At 45.2% G+C, this 13,396-nt stretch overlaps 1 protein-coding gene across 6 annotated transcripts in view; it reads right to left on the bottom strand.

Moving 5' to 3' along the window:
* The window catches only part of chd6 (chromodomain helicase DNA binding protein 6), a 98,681-nt gene that overhangs the window by 53,068 nt on the left and 32,217 nt on the right, over positions 1-13,396 (bottom strand). The window lies entirely within an intron of this gene.

The raw sequence follows: 13,396 nt of genomic DNA, 5'->3' as shown, positions 1-13,396 counted from the left end.
CCTCAGGAAAAGTAATATGAATAATAGATGACAGAACATGAGATGCAGCAAGATACACGTTTAATCCAAGTATTGTGTTTCTTGTCAACCACCGCTGGTTGCTAGGCGACATGGTAAAAGGCAGGGGTGGGAACAGCTGGCGACACCAATAGGAAATCCTCTGTAGACCAGAGCATCTCATTCCAGAGACCTGGAAGGTCATGTCATCTAAAGCAGGGGTTCTCAAAGTGGGGGTCGGGACCCCCCGTGGGGTCGCAAGATCATTTTCATTACTTTGACTGAGACCTTCTTCTGGTAACATGGAAATCAAAGTATTGTGTCAAAATTAAATTTGCCCATGACAGAAACAATGTTCACTTTGACTGAGATATTCTATATATTATTGTTTATGTAAAATCATATGGTTGTCAGGCTGTTCTGTTCTCTTGTGTTGTCGTGTGTTGTTTGGATACACCTATCAGTGCGTGTGTCCTGTGTGACACCTCCAGGGATGTTGGGGGTCGCGGATCTCTGGCACCATTATTTTGGGGGTCGCAAGCTGAGAAGTTTGGGAACCCCTGTTCTAAAGGATGGATGCTGAACTAGGACATTAATGTTGTGTTGCAGCTCGTCTACTTAGACTCAAACGGATATAAACATCACTGTGAGCTTGTGTTCAACATGGAGGAGATTCTTCACCATCCCAGGACGTCACATCTTTAACCCAAACAGCTGAATCAGAGAACTTACACTATTAACCATGATGAGTCAGCATGTCCTCGTCTCCATCACTGCTGATACCATGTGACTGAGTGAATCCAGTCAAGATGAGAATAGATATCACGGCCCACCTACTCAGCATCCAAAATCCCATCACTTCCTGCGTACTACTAAAGAGTCAGTATTTAATATAGTAAATGTTGTTGTTACAGTATAACAGTATACCAGCGTATTTAGAAATCCTGACAGTTCAATACAGTCATACACTATGATGCTGTATGTCATGTGATGTGATGTAGTGACCAGCAGAGGGCGTCTCTATAGTGAAACAGTCAGCTGAGCTCAGACAGATGGAAACTCAACGTTGCCTTAAAAAGCTTGTAGTTTATCGAAGAATGTCAGTTTGGGTTCATTTTTGAAAATGTTTTTTCCAAATTGACGTGACACTTTGCTTTTACTCCGGCACTCCACTGACTATGAGCTTTGCTGCCGCATTTCCACTATTATATCCAACCAGTAATGTTTTGTAAATGCCTTATTTTATTTTCTGTTGGCTGAAGTCTATTGCCACGTGTTGATCAGGTTACAGGTGCAGCCACCGACCAGCTGGTTCGTTGTAAATCGTTCTGATGGGTGACTGATGAGAAGAGCCGATCAGGTGACTCATCTATGCTGAATTGAAACGTTTGCAATACTCGTTTGTCTGCGATCAAGCCTGCTCTTTAATTGGCTCTGAGAGCGACACTGTGGCGAACTCCGAGCCCAGTTTCACAGTTTCACACACCATTCCGGCGCCACGGAGCTCGCCGCAGTGTACTCAGCGCCACAAAGCATGTGTATGAGTGTCCAGCTGTGTGTCCAGCTGTGTGTCCAGCTGTGTCGCTGATGGCGGTTGGTCATTTCATTCAACCGCCAGTCTGCCGCCACCATCTATCCACTCAGCCCACGAGCCCCCCCCCACCGCCCAAACCCACCTCAGACACGAACCGTGTCACACCGTTTTGAGGCCAGTTGTTACATCAGCATCGATCACACTGCCTGAACCATGTTAAATCATACACAGCTGAGCATTCAGGTGTGTTCACTCCAAACACGAGGTGACATTTCCATGAGGCGAAAATGCTGCAAATGGCCGATCACCTTCATTATAAAGTTATTTCAGTAACCTCTTTATCTGTTTATTGCTATAAAATCACAGCTAAATTATTTATTTCCAGCCGACTCAATAAAATCCAGCGAGCACCTCTGGGTGGTGTTATGAACTCAGAGTGATGCAAATTAACACACATTACTTTTAGTCAAAAACATTTTAACTTATGTGTCTAAAAATCATGGAAAAATGTGTAGGAGTGCAGGCCAGGTGTGTCGTACACAGGAAAACAAAGCTTTAACTGGCAACGCCTTTCTACCGCCGCGTCTCGGTCAGATTCTTCACATCCAGCTGATATTTAGAGATATTCTGTGGGAAGCAGCTTAAGAAGTATTAGACTTCTCTGGTGTCTGCATAAATACTCAACTATAAATATTCATGACTAGTAGGTGGACCTCGAGGTGAAGCATGTGGGTAAAATAACTGGTCATTTACATCAAAAATGCAGATACTTCAATAAGCACTGGAGCCTTGATGTCACGTAGACGAGAAGTGAGCTTCCAGTAAGGTTGAATTAAGCTTTTTATCAATTCTGTAGACTTGAGTCGCTGCAGCTACAAAGGACACAGATTGCAGAGGTGGATCAGTAAAATCACTCCGTTACAGCCACTGAGACTAAATGTCTGAAAGGGAAGAGCTGTGTGGACGTGTAGACGCCTCCCGCTGAGATGCTGAGATTGACTCACATTTCCAGTATGTTATAAAATAATCTAAATTATTTTGCCCAGGAAAGTTTCATATCGTCGCATGTCTCTATGTCCAGTGAACATTTCAAAATGTAGTCACTCTTTGAATACTAGCGATGCAACAATACATACCTCGTTTCTTAGGTTACGGTTCTGTTTCGGTACACATTGTTTTAATATATAAAAACAAATATTTCTTTATTTTGCTCATATGGTAAGTTTTTTTTTTTTTTACATTCAGACACATTCAAGTGTATTGTATAATAAAATAAATATTTAATACACTTTCAAATGCAAAAGTGCTTCTTAGCCTTGACGACTGGTATTGGATAAAAGGGGGTAAAACCATTTCAAAAGTAAATGTATTTGAAATATGTACATATTTAAAGCATAAAGTCACTGATTTCAATAAAAATAGCTGTTTTTTTATTTTAATTTTGGAATCAAACCTGTGACACGGCAGTACACTCAGTCAGCACTACCAGGTGAGCCATCTATTCGGTCTGTTTTTGTAGTTATTTTCCAGTGTTACTTTACTGTGTTTTGACTTGTTACATCTCTCATTTTCATGATGTGCGGTTGACATTTAGAGTTTAATTCAGCCGCTGTTTGTCCACATCCCTCATCTCTGATTATTGATGACTTTATATGTTGTGTATTTATTTATTTATTGATATTACAGTCAGTGATGTCTGTAAACACTGTAATTCATGTCTGTGTGATGTCACTATTATAAATATAACCGGAGCAAGAGGACCAGAAGTGTATTAGCTAGGGCTGGGCGATTAATTGAATTTCGATTACGATTACGATTTTGGCTTCCCTCGATCATGAAAACAAGATAATCGTAAAAAAACGATCATTCTGCCGCACGCCGTGTCTTGTATGGTAAATGTAGCGAACCCTTCCATCCCCACCTGTGCACTCCGCTCCGCCCCGCCCCTGCCTGAAAAGTTTCGCTTTCAGCCACGCCGGTGCGTATTGCCAGTAGGTGTTTGGGAAGAAGATGGTAGAAAATGGCAGAAAGGCAGCCTTTGGTCGCGAAGAGAGGGAAAGCAACTTCTGTGGTGTAGAAACACTTCGGTTTCGAGGCGTCTGACCCGGAACAAACAAAGATATTGTGCAAGATATGTCACGCGACCGTGTCTGCCCCTCAAGGGAACACGACCAATTTATTTAATCATTTGAAGTCCACACACCAGTGTTAATTTCGTTAACAAAAACTATGACGAAATATGTTCGTCAAAAGCATTTTTCTATGACTAAGACGAGACGATGACGAGCTAAAAATAGATCCTTGATGATAAAAACTATGACGAGATGTCTGCTTCGTTTTCGTAAACGAGACGGGACGGGACTAAAATGTTTATGGTGTGTTCTACGGACATTAAAAAAAATGTGTTTTTTTCCTCTTAAACTAGAGAAACGGGCCTTAACAACGGAACCCTGCTTGTCCATGTGAGCGATTTATTTCTGACAAAACAAATGCGTAAAGATGTGACTAGATGTCTCCGAGGCGCATTTCTCCGTTTTGTTATGTATATCGATCAGTATTTTCATCCGCCATCTTGCTCGTGACGTATAGAGTCACGTTTATGCATCGGACGCTCGTATTGGCTCCCATAGCGGCTTTTACAGCCAATCGGAAAGCCTGATTTACGTTTGGCCGTGAGTTATTGAAGTGATAGAGAAAGTTAAATGGCACAGAAGAAGTACACTATATATACACATATTTAGGACAGGGAGTGGAAAGGACCATTCCTTTCCTTTCCTTTCCATTTTATATAATATATTTTTCTCTTATTTATTTGCATTTTTCTTGTTTTTCAGTTCAAACTTATCGTGTTAAAAGAAATACCAGAGTTCAAAGTTCAATAAATGCTTGTTCTCAAAGCAATGAATAATCGTCTTTAATAATCGTGATTACAATATCAATCAAAATAATCGTGATTATGATTTTTGCCATAATCGAGCAGCCCTAGTATTAGCCTCTACAGGTATGAATGAGACTGTGCATAATTAATGGTTAATCATGTGCTGCTGATGGATCCCTGCAGGGAGAACTCAGGAAGCTCAGCCATGAAAATCACACAGGAACGGTGTCTTGCTCAAAAACACTTCAACAGGACAGAATGGGAATCGCACGACTAATCTAAAACATCTCCAGATGAATCTGCTGGTTTTCATCTCCATTAACAAGTAGCTACAGCATGAACACATAATAACTTACATAATAAAACACAATCTGCATTTTCAACACGATGAAACCCAAATTAATCTCAAATCCAGGACCATGACACCCACCATGTGAAGGATGTGGTCCCTGATTGGCTGCAGGGATTCTCTGGCCACAAAACCACAAATCAGTTTGTAACAGAAGAACCTGGAGAAGTCACAACCTTTGACCTCATAGGTTAAAGTTCATGAACTTCCCAGGACAAAATATACAGCAGCTTTTATTAAACACAGTCTTGTGTGTAAAAACCAGCCAATCAGGACCCGGGTGTGCCTGCAGGTGCATCATCAGGTACGGAGCGCCGGCTGTCAAGCTGTTTCATATACAGACCGTCTGTTGATGCGACGTGACAGAGGCTACGGCGGCCGTATGTTTCTGCACCAGTCAGCCACACAAGCGCTGGCAACGTGGTGGTGGACCGGAGCCAGCACTCATTACCCAGGAGGTCTGAACCTCCAACGGTTGGGCTCTGAACACGGCAGCTGAAACCTTCTTCAGACGTCTGATAGCAACAACAACCACAACCGAGGCCAATCGCAGGCGTCTGCTGACACCTACACAAACACCGTGGGCTCCTGCTTCCGTGTAGCCGCTGGCTTTCACATGGTTAGTAAACTAGCTGTGATTTTATTGTTTACACATTTCACAGCCTTCACTTCCTGTTCAAGGATACGCTGTAAATCAAAAGAGCAGATTCAGAAAAACATGTTTCATTCATTCAATTTGTTAGTAAGTTGTCAGTAAGTTGTTGTTAAAGTAAAAGGTCTGACAAACGGTTCACTTATCAGAAGGAGGAGCAGAAGTAAAATGAGTAGCAGGAGAAAAAGGAGGAGAAGCAGAAGAAGAAGAGGGATAGTAGGAGGAGGAAGAGCAGGAGAAGGAGAAGGAGAAGAAGAAGGAGCAGGAGAACGAAGAGAAGAAGAAGAAGAAGAAGAAGAGGGATAGTAGGAGGAGGAAGAGCAGGAGAAGGAGAAGGAGAAGGAGAAGAAGAAGAAGAAGAAGAAGAAGAAGGAGCAGGAGAACGAAGAGAAGAAGAAGAAGAAGAAGAAGGAGCAGGAGAACGAAGAGAAGAAGAAGAAGAAGAAGAAGAAGAAGAAGAAGAAGAAGAAGAAGAAGAAGAAGAAGAAGGAGGAGTAGGAGAACGAAGAGAAGAAGAAGAAGTAGGAGGAAGAGCAGGAGAAGAAGATTGCGACCCTAGGTTCAGACTCCAGACCTCCAGACCCCTACCTTCCCAGTTCTCTCTGCTGGATCACACCATGTTATTGACCATATTGTTATTGATGTATTTTCCACAGCTCAGAACACCATCTCATGGTTTGACACTGTAGAGAGACGTCTTACAGCGTATATAGTCGGTGCACGTCTCCATGCAGATCAGTGTTTTCCAGTCAACATGTCCTACAGATGCGTGCAGCAGCAGCAGCAGGACGCCGTACGGCATCATCTCACACAGGTGAGGAATCATCTCAATGAATCGGAGGATCACTGCTGCTGCCATGGAAACTGGCTCTCAGTACCAAAGCTGCAAGGGGCAGATGTAAACACCTGGTCACCATGGTAATGCTTTGGCTGTCTGGTTCTGGTCCGTCTCTATCCGTCCATTCAGCTGGCTGTCAGGTCACCAGTGTATCTGTTGTCATCCTGTACGTCCATATCGTAACTGCTGTGGGTCTGAATATAAACTACATCTGTCGTCAGTCTACCTGTCCATCTATATGTCCACCTACCTGTCCATCTACATGCCCATTTACATGTCCATCTACCTGTCCATCTATATGTCCACCTACCTGTCCATCTACATGCCCATTTACATGTCCATCTACCTGTCCATCTATATGTCCACCTACCTGTCCATCTACATGCCCATTTACATGTCCATCTACCTGTCCATCTATATGTCCACCTACCTGTCCATCTACATGCCCATTTACATGTCCATCTACCTGTCCATCTACATTTCCATTTACATGTCCATCTACCTGTCCATCTATATCTCCACCTACCTGTCCATCTATATGTCCATCTACCTGTCCACCTACCTGTCCACCTATATGTCCATCTACCTGTCCACCTACCTGTCCATCTATATGTCCACCTACCTGTCCACCTACCTGTCCACCTATATGTCCATCTATATGTCCACCTACCTGTCCATCTACATGCCCATTTACATGTCCATCTACCTGTCCATCTACATTTCCATTTACATGTCCATCTACCTGTCCATCTATATCTCCACCTACCTGTCCATCTATATGTCCATCTACCTGTCCACCTACCTGTCCACCTATATGTCCATCTACCTGTCCACCTACCTGTCCATCTATATGTCCATCTACCTGTCCACCTACCTGTCCACCTATATGTCCATCTACCTGTCCATCTACCTGTCATCTATATGTCCATCTACCTGTCCAGTGTCCACCTACCTGTCCACCTATATGTCCATCTACCTGTCATCTATATGTCCATCTACCTGTCCAGTGTCCACCTACCTGTCCACCTATATGTCCATCTACCTGTCCACCTACATGACGACGGGACATAGGTGACGACGATGGGACGTAGGTGATGACGATGGGACGTAGGTGATGATGATGGGACGTAGGTGACGACGATGGGACGTAGGTGACGACGATGGGACGTAAGTGACGACGATGGGACGTAGGTGACGACGATGGGAGGTAGGTGACGACGATGGGAGGTAGTTGACGACGATGGGACGTAGGTGACAACGATGGGACGTAGGTGACGACGATGGGACGTAGGTGACGACGATGGGACGTAGGTGACGACGATGGGAGGTAGTTGACGACGATGGGAGGTAGGTGACGACGATGGGAGGTAGGTGACGACGATGGGAGGTAGGTGACGACGATGGGAGGTAGGTGACGACGATGGGAGGTAGGTGACGACGATGGGAGGTAGGTGACGACGATGGGACATAGGTGACGACGATGGGAGGTAGGTGACGACGATGGGAGGTAGGTGACGACGATGGGAGGTAGGTGACGACGATGGGACATAGGTGACGACGATGGGAGGTAGGTGACGACGATGGGAGGTAGGTGACGACGATGGGAGGTAGGTGACGACGATGGGACATAGGTGACGACGATGGGAGGTAGGTGACAACGATGGGACGTAGGTGACGACGATGGGACGTAGGTGACAACGATGGGACGTAGGTGACGACGATGGGACGTAGGTGACGACGATGGGAGGTAGTTGACGACGATGGGAGGTAGTTGACGACGATGGGACGTAGGTGACGACGATGGGACGTAGTTGACGACGATGGGAGGTAGTTGACGACGATGGGAGGTAGGTGATGACGATGGGACGTAGGTGACGACGATGGGACGTAGGTGATGACGATGGGACGTAGGTGACGACGATGGGACGTAGGTGACGACGATGGGAGGTAGTTGACGACGATGGGAGGTAGTTGACGACGATGGGAGGTAGGTGATGACGATGGGACGTAGGTGACGACGATGGGACGTAGGTGATGACGATGGGACGTAGGTGACAACGATGGGACATAGGTGACGACGATGGGACGTAGGTGACGACGATGGGAGGTAGTTGACGACGATGGGAGGTAGGTGATGATGATGGGACGTAGGTGACGACGATGGGACGTAGGTGACGACAATGGGAATTAGGTGATGATGATGGGACGTAGGTGAAGACGATGGGACGTAGGTGATGAAGTCATTATGACATGCAGGCGTCATGGAGACGTAGAATATATCCTGGTCAGGTTTGAACCGCTCTCTCTACCTGCCAATTAGCGTTTCACCTCAGACCACATAGAAATAAACTCTCCTTGCTCGCTTTGCCTCTTGTATGGGAGAAAGCACAGCTACAGGTTACCCGGCAGCTAAAATGAGATGCTAAGCTAACAGTCCAACACAAGCAGCCGCTGTCCATCTCCACGACAACAAAGCAACTGCAGCCCACACACACAAACACACACAGCTCCATGTCTCCCACACTGCATGGCTCAATGTGCTTACATGGATGGCAACATTCTTCAAAAAATTCAAACACACACACCAGTGGTGTGCTGCAGTGTAACAGCCTCTGCCAGCTCAGTGACGCTGGACGAACAGCTGAGGGAGTCGGCCTGCAATCACACACACACACACACACACACCATCTACATCCACACACACACTGCAGTCTCATCAGTGCTGCAACAGCATGCAGAATTACAGTGTGTTACACTTCCGCGAGGCTGACACACCGCCAGGCTCTGAATTGACCAAACAATGACAACTTCCTGGTCGTCCTGTGATGTCACTGGACCCACAAAGACTTTCACCATAGACTTCCACTGTGAAAGAGATGTCTGTGACTCAGCGGATAATTTGATTTGAGGTGAATCAACTTCTCAGTATGAACACTTGAATGGTCTGTATTTCACTCATTAGGTGCTGGAGGTTGTGGCTCCTACCGGGTGTCAAAAACGGGGCCACATTTCAGACCTTCAAGGTTGTTACTCCGTTGAAACATTTTAACATATGATTAAAAGTATAGACAGTGAAACAAACAAAGAAATAAAGAAACAAACGACAAAAGCACTGAATAATTAAACAGAAAGATAGCGCTGCAGCGTCTGTGTGAGAGAAGGAGAAGACTGAATCTAGGGAAGGTCAGGAAACCCCGTTTCATGACGACCATCGCGTTCTCCCTACATGTTCATCACTTCAGTCGGAAAGGAAACGAAGCATTTATCTGCATCACACGCCGACGCCATCAGTCAACAGAAAGTGAACTGTGAACAGATGTCCACAAGAACAACCGGAAGTGTTCTTTGCGTTACCTGCTACGTGTCCTTTCATGTTTTTATGAAATGTGATGTAATTATTGAAATGTTCCCTTTCCGTCTATTGTATCACGTCACACCTGCTCACAGACTACAGCTTGAAATCAGCCAAGATGCTGAACTGGCAGAAATGTACAGAAATTCATGAAACGTACACATAACACACATATTAACCAATAATAAAATATGGTTTACTGTTGCAGCCCTACAATGAATTCAAACTATGCACATTCAGATCAAACATGGACAATATTCAGCTTTACCTCAAAACTGCAGAAACACACAATGTGCTGAACATCTCTGTCCAACGTGTCAATCACAGCGTCACAAACCACGAAGAGACGACTTTAACTGGAGTGACAGACACCGTGAAGGAGACACGAACGCACCAGGAGAGTCTTTCAAGAGTCAGAGAGGAACCAGACGTGAGACGGTGCGACGAGCAGCAACACATTCCTCCCATGTTACCACAGTCGACATGGAAACGCGTCACCGTACGGAGGGAAGAGACTCTGGAGCTGTGACTGATATCACTCTCTACTCACTAGGGAGTTCTCCATGTTGTGGTTGTGTCAGAATGCATAGTGAGATTTATTATACCCTATATAATGGACTCAGTGCATCCCACAATTCATAGTAGAGTACTGATGATCACTAACCGAGCATTATGTACCATCATGCATTGCACTGAAGGATGAGAGGGCAGAGTGCTTGAGATAAATAATAAAATTATAATGTAAGTAGAGCATCATAACACGATCACAAAGCACTTTTATTTATTTATTAATATAGTAAAATATACTTATAGCCTCAGATTGATTAGGCAGCGTATATGGCTCCTTTCATTCTGTCCTGTTCATCAGACTTCATGTGTCAAAAGCATCTGTTTATGCAGGGAGGCCACGGTGAGCAGGGCGGGATTAGAAACGTTAGAAAACTCATTTCTAAAAAATAACTAAAGATTCCCAAAGTTCGTTCCAACAGCCCTAATGTAGTCCTCTACATAGTCCTCTACGTAGTCCTCTACACAGTCCTCTACATAGTCCTCTACGTAGTCCTCTACGTAGTCCTCTACATAGTCCTCTACATAGTCCTCTACATAGTCCTCTACATAGTCCTCTACGTAGTCCTCTACATAGTCCTCTACATAGTCCTCTACATAGTCCTCTACACAGTCCTCTACGTAGTCCTCTACATAGTCCTCTACGTAGTCCTCTACACAGTCCTCTACGTAGTCCTCTACATAGTCCTCTACATAGTCCTCTACATAGTCCTCTACATAGTCCTCTACGTAGTCCTCTACATAGTCCTCTACATAGTCCTCTACATAGTCCTCTACGTAGTCCTCTACATAGTCCTCTACATAGTCCTCTACACAGTCCTCTACGTAGTCCTCTACATAGTCCTCTACGTAGTCCTCTACATAGTCCTCTACATAGTCCTCTACATAGTCCTCTACGTAGTCCTCTACATAGTCCTCTACATAGTCCTCTACATAGTCCTCTACACAGTCCTCTACACAGTCCTCTACACAGTCCTCTACGTAGTCCTCTACATAGTCCTCCACGTAGTCCTCTACGTAGTCCTCTACATAGTCCTCTACACAGTCCTCTACGTAGTCCTCTACATAGTCCTCCACGTAGTCCTCTACGTAGTCCTCTACATAGTCCTCTACATAGTCCTCTACATAGTCCTCTACGTAGTCCTCTACATAGTCCTCTACACAGTCCTCTACGTAGTCCTCTACATAGTCCTCCACGTAGTCCTCTACGTAGTCCTCTACATAGTCCTCTACATAGTCCTCTACATAGTCCTCTGTGTAGCCCTCTACACAGTCCTCTACGTAGTCCTCTACATAGTCCTCCACTTAGTCCTCTACGTAGTCCTCTACGTAGTCCTCTACATAGTCCTCTACATAGTCCTCTGTGTAGCCCTCTACGTAGTCCTCTACGTAGTCTTGTGTAGTCCTCTACGTAGTCCTGTGTAGCCCTCTACGTAGTCCTCTACGTAGTCCTCTGTGTAGTCCTCTACGTAGCCCTCTACGTAGTCCTCTACATAGCCCTCTACGTAGCCCTCTACGTAGTCCTCTACATAGTCCTCTACATAGCCCTCTACGTAGCCCTCTACGTAGTCCTCTACATAGTCCTCTACATAGTCCTCTACGTAGCCCTCTACGTAGCCCTCTACATAGTCCTCTACGTAGTCATCTACGTAGTCATCTACGTAGTCCTCTGTGTAGCCCTCTATGTAGCCCTCTACATAGCCCTATACATAGTCCTCTACGTAGTCCTCTGCGTAGTCCTCTATGTAGCCCTCTACATAGCCCTATACATAGTCCTCTACGTAGCCCTCAGAGAGAATCTCATACCTGCTCTCCTAAATACAGGCTGAAGATGTTTGATCCTACTCTGATTGTGGTTACTGTGGAATGCTGTTTAAAACCTTTAACTAACACGTAGAGATGAAGGACTGAGGCCTTTAACCGTTTGAAATGTGGTTTGCCGAGATCACAAATCAAATCATGTGATTGAGGAAGTGAACTGACACTCATATAAAGTCACTTTACCTGATATATGTGAGAGATTTCAAACACTATTTCAAATGTACATTTGAACAGCAGTCATGTCAGAAAACCAGCAGGAGAGCTGCGTACGAAGCCTCATGAAACCTCCTGGACCCTCCTGCGGGTCCAGAACCAGTCTGAAGCTCATCAGCTAACTCGTCAACACCAAGTAGAACGGGAGCATAATTCATTTGGGCCTATTAATGGTCCGGGGTTCATTTCCTCTACCGGGGAAGGAAGTGGAAGTGATCCAGAGAAATGGAAACAACCGGAACAACGGAGCGAGGAAGAACACGGGCTAACGATGCGAACGATGCTAACGAGTGAACGGTGCGTCACTGCAGCGTGGAGGCTTCCTGCTCAGCTGACAGACTGCTGGGTCACCTCCAACTTACAAAAAACTCATGACTCATCACTCTGCTCAGCCTGACTCATGAATTTTACAAACAGCGAGTCATCATGGAGATGCAACCAGGAATACTAAAACACCTTCAACAGAACTAATCTCCATCACTATGAGCCCGCGTGGGATCACCAGATGGACTCTTCTCATCCTGTTCCTTTACCCTCCATTCCTCTCCTCGCGTCTAAGCCCCTCCCACATGAGGAGCGAGGCATTCAACAAAATGAGACATGCAGCGAAGCAGTCATTTTAATGTTACGTGTATTAAATTTGATGTTTGTAACACTGCCGTGATCTCTGTTAGATGAGAAGGACATGAAGGCTGAAATAAGAGTCTAGATCTCTAATCTATTGATTTTCATGAATCGAATCGGAGGGGGAAATACATCTGAGAGGATGACGCCATCCAGGATGGATTGGTGACTAGTGGACAATGTCCCCTCGCTCCACCCGCGAGACGAGTCTACTGAAGAGCACCCAGAAGACCAGAGAGACGTTCTCTAGTGTAACGTTAGGACAGGGACACTATGTAGAGGTCAGCAACATGACCTCAAGTGTACACCACTGTATGTTTTTTGTGGTAACAGTTCATCATCAGGGTATTCCTATGAAGAAGGGATACTCCCTCAAATCAGGATTCAACCTCTTTTAACTCACAGACAGGGTCTTCCTGTCCGTTTCAAATGGACTGGTGTCTCTTTATCAGGCAGAGCTCTCGTCTCCATACTTTTATTCCTACTATGTCCTGCGTCAGGACTGTCCAGAAGACACGTGGACAGCGAGCGGCATGGTTCAGCTGCCGGCGACTCAAGACTTTCTCCTCAT

This window comes from Eutrigla gurnardus (assembly GCF_963514095.1).
Source record: "Eutrigla gurnardus genome assembly, chromosome: 2".
Taxonomy (NCBI): domain Eukaryota; kingdom Metazoa; phylum Chordata; class Actinopteri; order Perciformes; family Triglidae; genus Eutrigla; species Eutrigla gurnardus.
This window is presented reverse-complemented; position numbering and strand designations above follow the sequence as displayed.